General features: G+C 53.3%; 1 protein-coding gene across 1 annotated transcript in view; it reads left to right on the top strand.

Moving 5' to 3' along the window:
- Positions 1-10,000, top strand: part of LOC311113930 (rho guanine nucleotide exchange factor TIAM1-like) — a gene marked incomplete at both ends in the record, with an annotated part of 32,981 nt that overhangs the window by 17,701 nt on the left and 5,280 nt on the right. The gene's annotated exons all lie outside the window — the stretch shown is intronic.

Below are 10,000 nucleotides of genomic sequence, written 5' to 3'. Positions count from 1 at the left end.
CTGGAGAAAACGAATGCATGGATAAGCTTTTCTGCATCAGTTGGTAGAGCATGGCGCTTGCAACGCCAGGGTTGTGGGTTCGTTTCCCACGGGGGGCCAGTATGAAAAATGTATGCACTCACTAACTGTAAGTCGCCCTGGATAAGAGCGTCTGCTAAATGACTCAAATGTAAATGTAAAATGTGAGAGAGGGTCTTGGGCTGGAGATGTTCTTCAGGTGAAAGAATTATGTTTTACAGACTTGACTAGTGTGGGCATTGAAGGAGAGAGCAGGGTCGAATTTCACACCCAGGTTGGTGATGACTGAGAGGAGGGGATGATGGGGCCATCTATGACAGGCCAGATGCTGCAGGGGGTGGTGATGACTGAAGGAGAGGGGATGATGGGGCCATCTATGACAGGCCGGATGCTGCAGGGGTTGGTAATCTTCTGGGGGCTGCCTATCAGCATGGCCTCTGTCTTGCTGCTGTTGAGTTGGAGGAAGTTGTTCTGCATCCAAGACTTAACCTCTTCCAGACAGTTGGACAAAGTTGACGGACCAGATGTTGCGTCAGGCTTGGTTTTAATGTACACATGTATGTCGTCTGTGTAGCAGTGGAAATGGACACTGTGTTGTCTGAAGTTCCGGCCAAGTGGGAGCATGTAAAGAATGAAGAGAAAGGGTCCTAGCACTGACCCTTGTGGAACACTACAGGTTACGGTGGACTCCTCTGATCTTGACTCACCGAGGGTGATGTACTGCTTACGGTTAGAGAGGGAGGAGGTGAATCAGTTTAGGGTGGTCCCACAGATGGCAGTGTGCTCTCTGAGGTGCTGCAGTAGAATGGTGTGATCTACTGTGTCAAAAGCAGCATTCGAGGTCTGGAAGAATCAAGATGGTGGGGGATCCTGTATCTGCAGCCGTGAGCAGGTCATTAACAGCCTTCACCAGGGCTGTCTCAGCACTGTGCAGGTCATTAACAGCCTTCACCAGGGCTGTCTCAGTACTGTGCAGGTCATTAACAGCCTTCACCAGGGCTGTCTCAGCACTGTGCAGGTCATTAACAGCCTTCACCAGGGCTGTCTCAGTACTGTGCAGGTCATTAACAGCCTTCACCAGGGCTGTCTCAATACTGTGCATGGGCCTGCAGCCAGACTGGAGAGCCTCATAAAGCTGGTTAGCGCTAGGTGTAAAGCTGGTTAGCGCTAGTTGTAAAGCTGGTTAGCACTAGGTGTAAAGCTGGTTAGCGCTAGGTGTAAAGCTGGTTAGCGCTAGGTGAAAGCTGGTTAGCGCTAGGTGTAAAGCTGGTTAGCGCTAGGTATAAAGCTGGTTAGCGCTAGGTGTAAAGCTGGTTAGCGCTAGGTGTAAAGCTGGTTAGCGCTAGGTGTAAAGCTGGTTAGCGCTAGGTGTAAAGCTGGTTAGCGCTAGGTGTAAAGCTGGTTAGCGCTAGGTGTGACTGAAGCTGAGTTGCCACGATCTTCTCCAGGACTTTTAGATAGAAATGGGAGGTTGTAAATAGGCCTGTAGTTAGAGAGGTCTGGGTCAAGGAATGGTTTCTTGAGCGAGGTGGTGACGGCTGCAATTTTGAATATTGACGGCACCTGTCCAGTGTGGAGGGACTTGTTGAACAGGCTGGTTACAAACTGGATGAGAGCGGCTGAGCATCTTTTGAACAGTGTTGTTGGAATAGGTTTGAGGGGCCACTGGTAGTTTTCATTTGAGTTCTACCACAGCAGCAGGTGAAACCAGAGCAAAGTCACTTAGAGGAGGGCCAGATATGGGTGATGGGGTAGGAGCCAGAGTGGGGCTAGGGTTGGAGGAGACAATGTTCTCTCGGATGGTGTTGATTTTTAGCTTTGAAGAACTCATCAAATACACTACATGACCAAAGGTATGTGGAAACCTGCTCATCGAACATCTCATTCCAAAATCATGGGAATTAATATGGAGTTGGTCCCCCCTTTTGCTGTTATAACAGCCTCCACTCTTCTGGGAAGGCTTTCCACTAGATGTTGGAACATTGCTGCGGGGACTTGCTTCCATTCAGCCACAAGAGCATTAATGAGGGCGGGCACTGATGTTGGGTGATTAGGCCTGGCTCGCAGTCGGCGTTCCAGTTCATCCCAAAGGTGTTAGATGGGGTTGAGGTCAGTGCTCTGGGCAGGCCAGTCAAGTTCTTCCACACCGATCTCCACAACAATTTCTGTATGGACCTCGCTTTGTGAACGGGGGCATTGGCATGTTGAAAGAGGAAAGGGCCTTCCCCAAACTGTTGCCACAAGTTAGAAGCACAGAACCGTATAGAATGTCATTGTATGCTGTAGCGTTAAGATTTACCGATCTATGAAAAACAGCCCCAGACCATTATTCCTTCTCCACCAAACTTTACAGTTGGCACCATGCATTCAGGCAGGTAGCATTCTCCGCCAAACCCAGATTCGTCCGTTGGACTGCCAGAGGGTGAAGCGTGATTCATCACTCCAGAGAACACTTTTCCACTGCTCCAGAGTCCAATGACTGCGAGCTTTACATCACTCCAGCTGACGCTTGGTGATCTTAGGCTTGTGTGCGGCTGCTCTGCCATGGAAACCCATTTCATGAAGCTCCTGACGAACAGTTCTTGTGCTGACGTTGCTTCCACAGGCAGCTTGGAAGTCGGTAGTGAGTGTTCGCGGCTGAGCCGTTGTTGCTCCTAGACATTTCCACTTACAGTTGACTGGGGCACCTCTAGCAGAGCAGAAATCTGACAAACTGACTTGTTGGAATGGAGGCATCCTATGGCGGTGCCGTGTTGAAAGTCACTGAGCTCTTCAGTAAGGCCATTCTATTGCCAATGTTTGTCTATGGAGATTGCATGGCTGTGTGCTCAATTTTATAGAGCTGTCAGCAACGGGTGTGGCTGAAATAGCCGAATCCACTAATTTGAAGGGCTGTCCACATACTTTTGTAAATATAGTGTATGTTGCATTGTTCGGTAGTTGCTGTGGGAGGGCCAGAGTCTGTAGGGTGGAGGAGACGACTGATGGTGGAGAACAAGAGGAGACGACTGATGGTGGAGAACAAGAGGAGGTGACTGATGGTGGAGAACAAGAGGAGGTGACTAATGGTGGAGAACAAGAGGAGGCGACTGATGGTGGAGAACAAGAGGAGGCGACTGATGGTGGAGAACAAGAGGAGGTGACTGATGGTGGAGAACAAGAGGAGGTGACTGATGGTGGAGAACAAGAGGAGGCGACTGATGGTGGAGAACAAGAGGAGGTGACTGATGGTGGAGAACAAGAGGAGGCGACTGATGGTGGAGAACAAGAGGAGGCGACTGATGGTGGAGAACAAGAGGAGGCGACTGATGGTGGAGAACAAGAGGAGGCGACTGATGGTGGAGAACAAGAGGAGGTGACTGATGGTGGAGAACAAGAGGAGGCGACTGATGGTGGAGAACAAGAGGAGGCAACTGATGGTGGAGAACAAGGTCCTGGGATTTCCTCAGTTGTTGTCTGTCATGGCAGAGTAGAAGGTGGAGCGGACTGCTTTGAGACAGCAAGCCTGATGGTCTTTATAGGCCAGTAGGAGGTCTTTATAGGCCAATAGGAGGTCTTTATAGGCCAGTAGGAGGTCTTTATAGGCCAATAGGAGGTCTTTATAGGCCAGTAGGAGGTCTTTATAGGCCAGTAGGAGGTCTTTATAGGCCAGTAGGAGGTCTTTATAGGCCAGTAGGAGGTCTTTATAGGCCAGTAGGAGGTCTTTATAGGCCAGTAGGAGGTCTTTATAGGCCAGTAGGAGGTCTTTATAGGCCAGTAGGAGGTCTTTATAGGCCAGTAGGATGTCTTTATAGGCCAATTCTTCTCCACAGACGCTCTAGCTTGGGGCCATTTATATTGTGCTTGGGGCGGAGCTGAAGTGCAGGAGTACTCACAGACGTTGGCATGGCAGGAGTACTCACAGACGTTGTCACGGCCCTATGGTCAGATGCACTTAGCTCATGTCCATCCAGGTCTGAGGCAGGGACTTCTCCAGTCATGATGAGGTCTAGTGTATGTCCAGGTCTGTGTGTGGGGACGTTGACATGCTCTACCAGGTTAAGACAGTCAAGCAGGTTCAGGAAGTCAGTGGCAGAGGAACATGTTGTTGAATCAACGTGAATGTTGAAATCACCTAGGATAACAACATTGGAGAAGGTAGGACATAGTGGGGCAATAAATGAGTATAACAGTGAGAGGTCTGGGAGACTTAAAGCTGCAATACAGTGGGGAGAACAAGTATTTGATACACTGCCGATTTTGCAGGTTTTCCTACTTACAAAGCATGTAGAGGTCTGTAATTTTTATCATAGGTACACTTCAACTGTGAGAGATCACATTGTATGATTTTTAAGTAATTAATTTGCATTTTATAGCATGCCGTAAGTATTTGATCACCTACCAACCAGTAAGAATTCCGGCTCTCACAGACCTGTTCGTTTTTCTTTAAGAAGCCCTCCTGTTCTCCACTCATTACCTGTATTAACTGCACCTGTTTGAACTCGTTACCTGTATAAAAGACACCTGTCCACACACTCAATCAAACAGACTCCAACCTCTCCACAATGGCCAAAACCAGAGAGCTGTGTAAGGACATCAGGGATACAATTGTAGACCTGCACAAGGTTGGGATGGGCTACAGGACAATAGGCAAGCAGCTTGGTGAGAAGGCAACAACTGTTGACGCAATTATTAGAAAATGGAAGAAGTTCAAGATGACGGTCAATCACCCTCGGTCTGGGGCTCCATGCAAGATCTCACCTCATGGGGCATCAATGATCATGAGGAAGGTGAGGGATCAGCCCAGAACTACACGGCAGGACCTGGTCAATGACCTGAAGAGAGCTGGGACCACAGTCTCAAAGAAAACCATTAGTAACACACTACGCCGTCATGGATTAAAATCCTGCAGCGCACGCAAGGTCCCCTTGCTCAAGCCAGCGCATGTCCAGGCCCGTCTGAAGTTTGCCAATGACCCAAAAAAAAATGAATGGGAGAAGGTCATGTGGTCTGATGAGACCAAAATAGAGCTTTTTGGTCTAAACTCCACTCGCCGTGTTTGGAGGGAGAAGAAGGATGAGTACAACCCCATGAACACCATCCCAACCGTGAAGCATGGAGGTGGAAACATCATTCTTTGGGGATGCTTTTCTGCAAAGGGGACAGGACGACTGCACCGTATTGAGGGGAGGATGGATGGGGCCATGTATCGCGAGATCTTGGCCAACAACCTCCTTCCCTCAGTAAGAGCATTGAAGATGGGTCGTGGCTGGGTCTTCCAGCATGACAACGACCCGAAACACACAGCCAGGGCAACTAAGGAGTGGCTCCGTAAGAAGCATCTCAAGGTCCTGGAGTGGCCTAGCCAGTCTCCAGACCTGAACCCAATAGAAAATCTTTGGAGGGAGCTGAAAGTCCGTATTGCCCAGCGACAGCCCTGAAACCTGAAGGATCTGGAGAAGGTCTGTATGGAGGAGTGGGCCAAAATCCCTGCTGCAGTGTGTGCAAACCTGGTCAAGACCTACAGGAAACGTATGATCTCTGTAATTGCAATTAAAGGTTTCTGTACCTAATATAAGTTCTGCTTTTCTGATGCATCAAATACTTATGTCATGCAATAAAATGCATATTAATTACTTAAAAATCATACAATGTGATTTTCTGGATTTTTGTTTTAGATTCCGTCTCTCACAGTTGAAGTGTACCTATGATAAAAATGACAGAGCTCTACATGCTTTGTAAGTAGGAAAACCTGCAAAATCGGCAATGTATCAAATACTTGTTCTCCCCACTGTATGTAACTTTTTGGGCGACATTTACGTCATTTAGCAGACGCTCTTATCCAGAGCGACGTACTTTTTTTTTTTTTCATACCCCCTGTGGGAATCGAACCCACAACCCTGGCGTTGCAAACACCATGCTCTATCAACTGAGCTACATCCCTGCCGGCCATTCCCTCCCCTACCCTGGACGACGCTGGGCCAATTGCGCGCCGCCCCATGGGTCTCCCGGTCACGGCCGGCTACGACAGAGCCTGGATTCGAACCAGGATCTCTAGTGGCACAGCTAGCACTGCGATGCAGTGCCTTAGACCACTGCGCCACTCAGGCAACCTGACCCAATTCACATAGAAATGTGAGTTATAGACCTCACATTTTATTCTCATTGAAAGCAAGTCTAAGAAGCGGTAGATCTGTTCTATGTGCGCTATTTCTATGCTCCCGCGGTCTTAAGGTTTGTTTTTGCATATTTTACTTTCAGTTTTGTACACCAGCTTCAAACAGCTGAAAATACAACATTTTTGGTTATAGAAAACATATTTCACAGCGGTTTAGACTGTAAAATGATTCTAAACTGGCTTGTTTTGTCACATAAACTGACATTAGGCAAACTATTAGAATTTTAGCAACCAGGAAATGGCGGAGCGAATTCTGCATAGTGCACCTTTTAAGAGGAAGAAGATGGGAGATATGCAGCTCAGTGGTGTGACTGATACCAGGAAGAGGAAGTCTATACTGGTTCAGCTACTGTAACTAGAGAAAGAAAGAGATGGCTGGCTGGCTGGTTTAGGGCCTGGCTGGCTGGCTGGTTTAGGGCCTGGCTGGCTGGTTTAGGGCCTGGCTGGCTGGCTGGTTTAGGGCCTGGCTGGCTGGCTGACTGGCTGGCTGGTTTAGGGCCTGGTTGGCTGGCTGGCTGGTTTAGGGCCTGGTTGGCTGGCTGACTGGTTTAGGGCCTGGTTGGCTGGCTAGCTGGTTTAGGGCCTGGTTGGCTGGCTGGTTTAGGGCCTGGTTGGCTGGCTGGCTGGCTAGTTTAGGGCCTGGTTGGCTGGCTGGTTGGCTGGTTTAGGGCCTGGCTGGCTGGCTGGTTGGGTTGGCTGGTTTAGGGCCTGGTTGGCTGGCTGGTTGGGTTGGCTGGTTTAGGGCCTGGCTGGCTGGTGTAGGGCCTGGCTGGCTGGCTGGCTGGTTTAGGGCCTGGTTGGCTGGCTGGCTGGCTGGTTGGTTTAGGGCCTGGCTGGCTGGTTGGCTGGCTGGTTTAGGGCCTGGTTGGCTGGCTGGCTGGCTGGTTTAGGGCCTGGCTGGCTGGCTGGCTGGTTTAGGGCCTGGTTGGCTGGCTGGCTGGTTTAGGGCCTGGTTGGCTGGCTGGCTGGCTGGTTTAGGGCCTGGTTGGCTGGCTGGCTGGCTGGCTAGTTTAGGGCCTGGTTGGCTGGCTGGTTGGCTGGTTTAGGGCCTGGCTGGCTGGATGGTTGGGTTGGCTGGTTTAGGGCCTGGTTGGCTGGCTGGTTGGGTTGGCTGGTTTAGGGCCTGGTTGGCTGGCTGGTTTAGGGCCTGGTTGGCTGGCTGGTTGGCTGGTTTAGGGCCTGGCTGGCTGGCTGGTTGGGTTGGCTGGTTTAGGGCCTGGCTGGCTGGCTGGCTGGCTGGCTGGTTGGCTGGTTTAGGGCCTGGCTGGCTGGCTGGTTGGGTTGGCTGGTTTAGGGCCTGGCTGACTGGCTGGTTGGGTTGGCTGGTTTAGGGCCTGGCTGGCTGGCTGGCTGGCTGGTTGGGTTTGCTGGTTTAGGGCCTGGCTGGCTGGTTGGGTTGGCTGGTTTAGGGCCTGGCTGGCTGACTGGCTGGCTGGCTAGCTGGCTGGCTGGCTGGCTGGCTGGTTGGGTTGGCTGGTTTAGGGCCTGGCTGGCTGGCTGGTTGGGTTGGCTGGTTTAGGGCCTGGTTGGCTGGCTGGCTGGCTGGTTGGGTTGGCTGGTTTAGGGCCTGGCTGGCTGGCTGGCTGGTTGGATTGGCTGGTTTAGGGCCTGGCTGGCTGGCTGGTTGGATTGGCTGGTTTAGGTCCTGGCTGGCTGGCTTGTTGGGTTGGCTGGTTTAGGGCCTGGCTGGCTGGCTGGTTGGATTGGCTGGTTTAGGGCCTGGCTGGCTGGCTGGTTGGGTTGGCTGGTTTAGGGCCTGGCTGGCTGGCTGGTTGGGTTGGCTGGTTTAGGGCCTGGCTGGCTGGCTGGTTGGATTGGCTGGTTTAGGGCCTGGCTGGCTGGCTGGCTGGTTTAGGGCCTGGTTGGCTGGCTGGCTGGCTGGCTGGTTTAGGGCCTGGCTGGCTGGCTTGCTGGTTTAGAGCCTGGTTGGCTGGCTGGCTGGTTTAGGGCCTGGTTGGCTGGCTGGCTGGCTGGCTGGTTTAGGGCCTGGTTGGCTGGCTGGCTGGCTGGTTTAGGGCCTGGTTGGCTGGCTGGCTGGCTAGTTTTGGGCCTGGTTGGCTGGCTGGTTGGCTGGTTTAGGGGCTGGCTGGTTGGGTTGGCTGGTTTAGGGCCTGGTTGGCTGGCTGGTTGGGTTGGCTGGTTTAGGGCCTGGTTGGCTGGCTGGTTTAGGGCCTGGTTGGCTAGCTGGTTGGCTGGTTTAGGGCCTGGCTGGCTGGCTGGTTGGGTTGGCTGGTTTAGGGCCTGGCTGGCTGGCTGGCTGGTTGGCTGGTTTAGGGCCTGGCTGGCTGGCTGGTTGGGTTGGCTGGTTTAGGGCCTGGCTGGCTGGCTGGTTGGGTTGGCTGGTTTAGGGCCTGGCTGGCTGGCTGGTTGGCTGGTTTAGGGCCTGGCTGGCTGGTTGGGTTGGCTGGTTTAGGGCATGGCTGGCTGGCTGGCTGGCTGGTTGGTTTGCTGGTTTAGGGCCTGGCTGGCTGGCTGGCTGGCTGGTTGGTTGGGTTGGCTGGTTTAGGGCCTGGCTGGCTGGCTGGCTGGCTGGCTGGCTAGCTGGCTGGCTGGTTGGGTTGGCTGGTTTAGGGCCTGGCTGGCTGGCTGGTTGGGTTGGCTGGTTTAGGGCCTGGCTGGCTGGCTGGCTGGCTGGCTGGTTGGGTTGGCTGGTTTAGGACCTGGCTGGCTGGCTGGTTGGATTGGCTGGTTTAGGGCCTGGCTGGCTGGCTGGTTGGATTGGCTGGTTTAGGGCCTGGCTGGCTGGCTTGTTGGGTTGGCTGGTTTAGGGCCTGGCTGGCTGGCTGGTTGGATTGGCTGGTTTAGGGCCTGGCTGGCTGGCTGGCTGGTTTAGGGCCTGGCTGGCTGGCTGGTTGGGTTGGCTGGTTTAGGGCCTGGCTGGCTGGTTGGATTGGCTGGTTTAGGGCCTGGCTGGCTGGCTGGCTGGTTTAGGGCCTGGCTGGCTGGCTGGTTGGTTGGGTTGGCTGGTTTAGGGCCTGGCTGGCTGGCTGACTGGCTGGCTGGTCTAGGGCCTGGTTGGCTGGCTGGCTGGCTGGTTTAGGGCCTGGTTTGCTGGCTGGGTTGGCTGGCTGGTTTTAGGGCCTGGTTGGCTGGCTGGGTTGGCTGGTTGGCTGGCTGGCTGGTTTAGGGCCTGGTTGGCTGGCTGGCTGGCTGGTTTAGGGCCTGGTTGGCTGGCTGGGTGGCTGGCTGGCTGGTTTAGGGCCTGGTTGGCTGGCTGGCTGGTTTAGGGCCTGGTTGGCTGGCTGGCTGGCTGGTTTAGGGCCTGGTTGGCTGGCTGGCTGGCTGGTTTAGGGCCTGGTTGGGTGGCTGGCTGGCTGGTTTAGGGCCTGGTTGGCTGGCTGGCTGGTTTAGGGCCTGGTTGGCTGGCTGGCTGGTTTAGGGCCTGGTTGGCTGGCTGGTTGGCACAGGCAGCTTGCAGGGTCCGGTTACACATTGTGCTGAGCTGAATAGAAGTAAGCCCTGCTCCTCAGAAACACCAGTCTCTCCCAGACCCAGGGTACGTCTCAAATGGCATCCTATTCCATATATAGTGCACTACTTTTGACCAGGGCTCTAGTCAAAAGTAGTAGACTGTATAGGGAATAGGGTGCCATTTGGGACGTAGTACCATATCCCAGCCCATATCTGCCAACGGAATGTCCTGTATTGTCCCCTCTTCTCTGGGCTAGTTGGCAGAGGGACAGTGGCTCCTTTCCCCCTCCACCCTGGAGTCCCACTCGCCCAACAACTAGTACAGGACTGGGAGGGAGGAGAGGAGAGGCACCGATGAATAATGACAATGTGCTGCTCCAGTGCCCTGGTAAACATCAAACACCAGCCCATGTT

The sequence above is a fragment of the Coregonus lavaretus genome (assembly GCF_964263955.1).
Source record: "Coregonus lavaretus genome assembly, contig: HAP1_SCAFFOLD_5168, whole genome shotgun sequence".
Taxonomy (NCBI): Eukaryota; Metazoa; Chordata; class Actinopteri; order Salmoniformes; family Salmonidae; genus Coregonus; species Coregonus lavaretus.
This window is presented reverse-complemented; position numbering and strand designations above follow the sequence as displayed.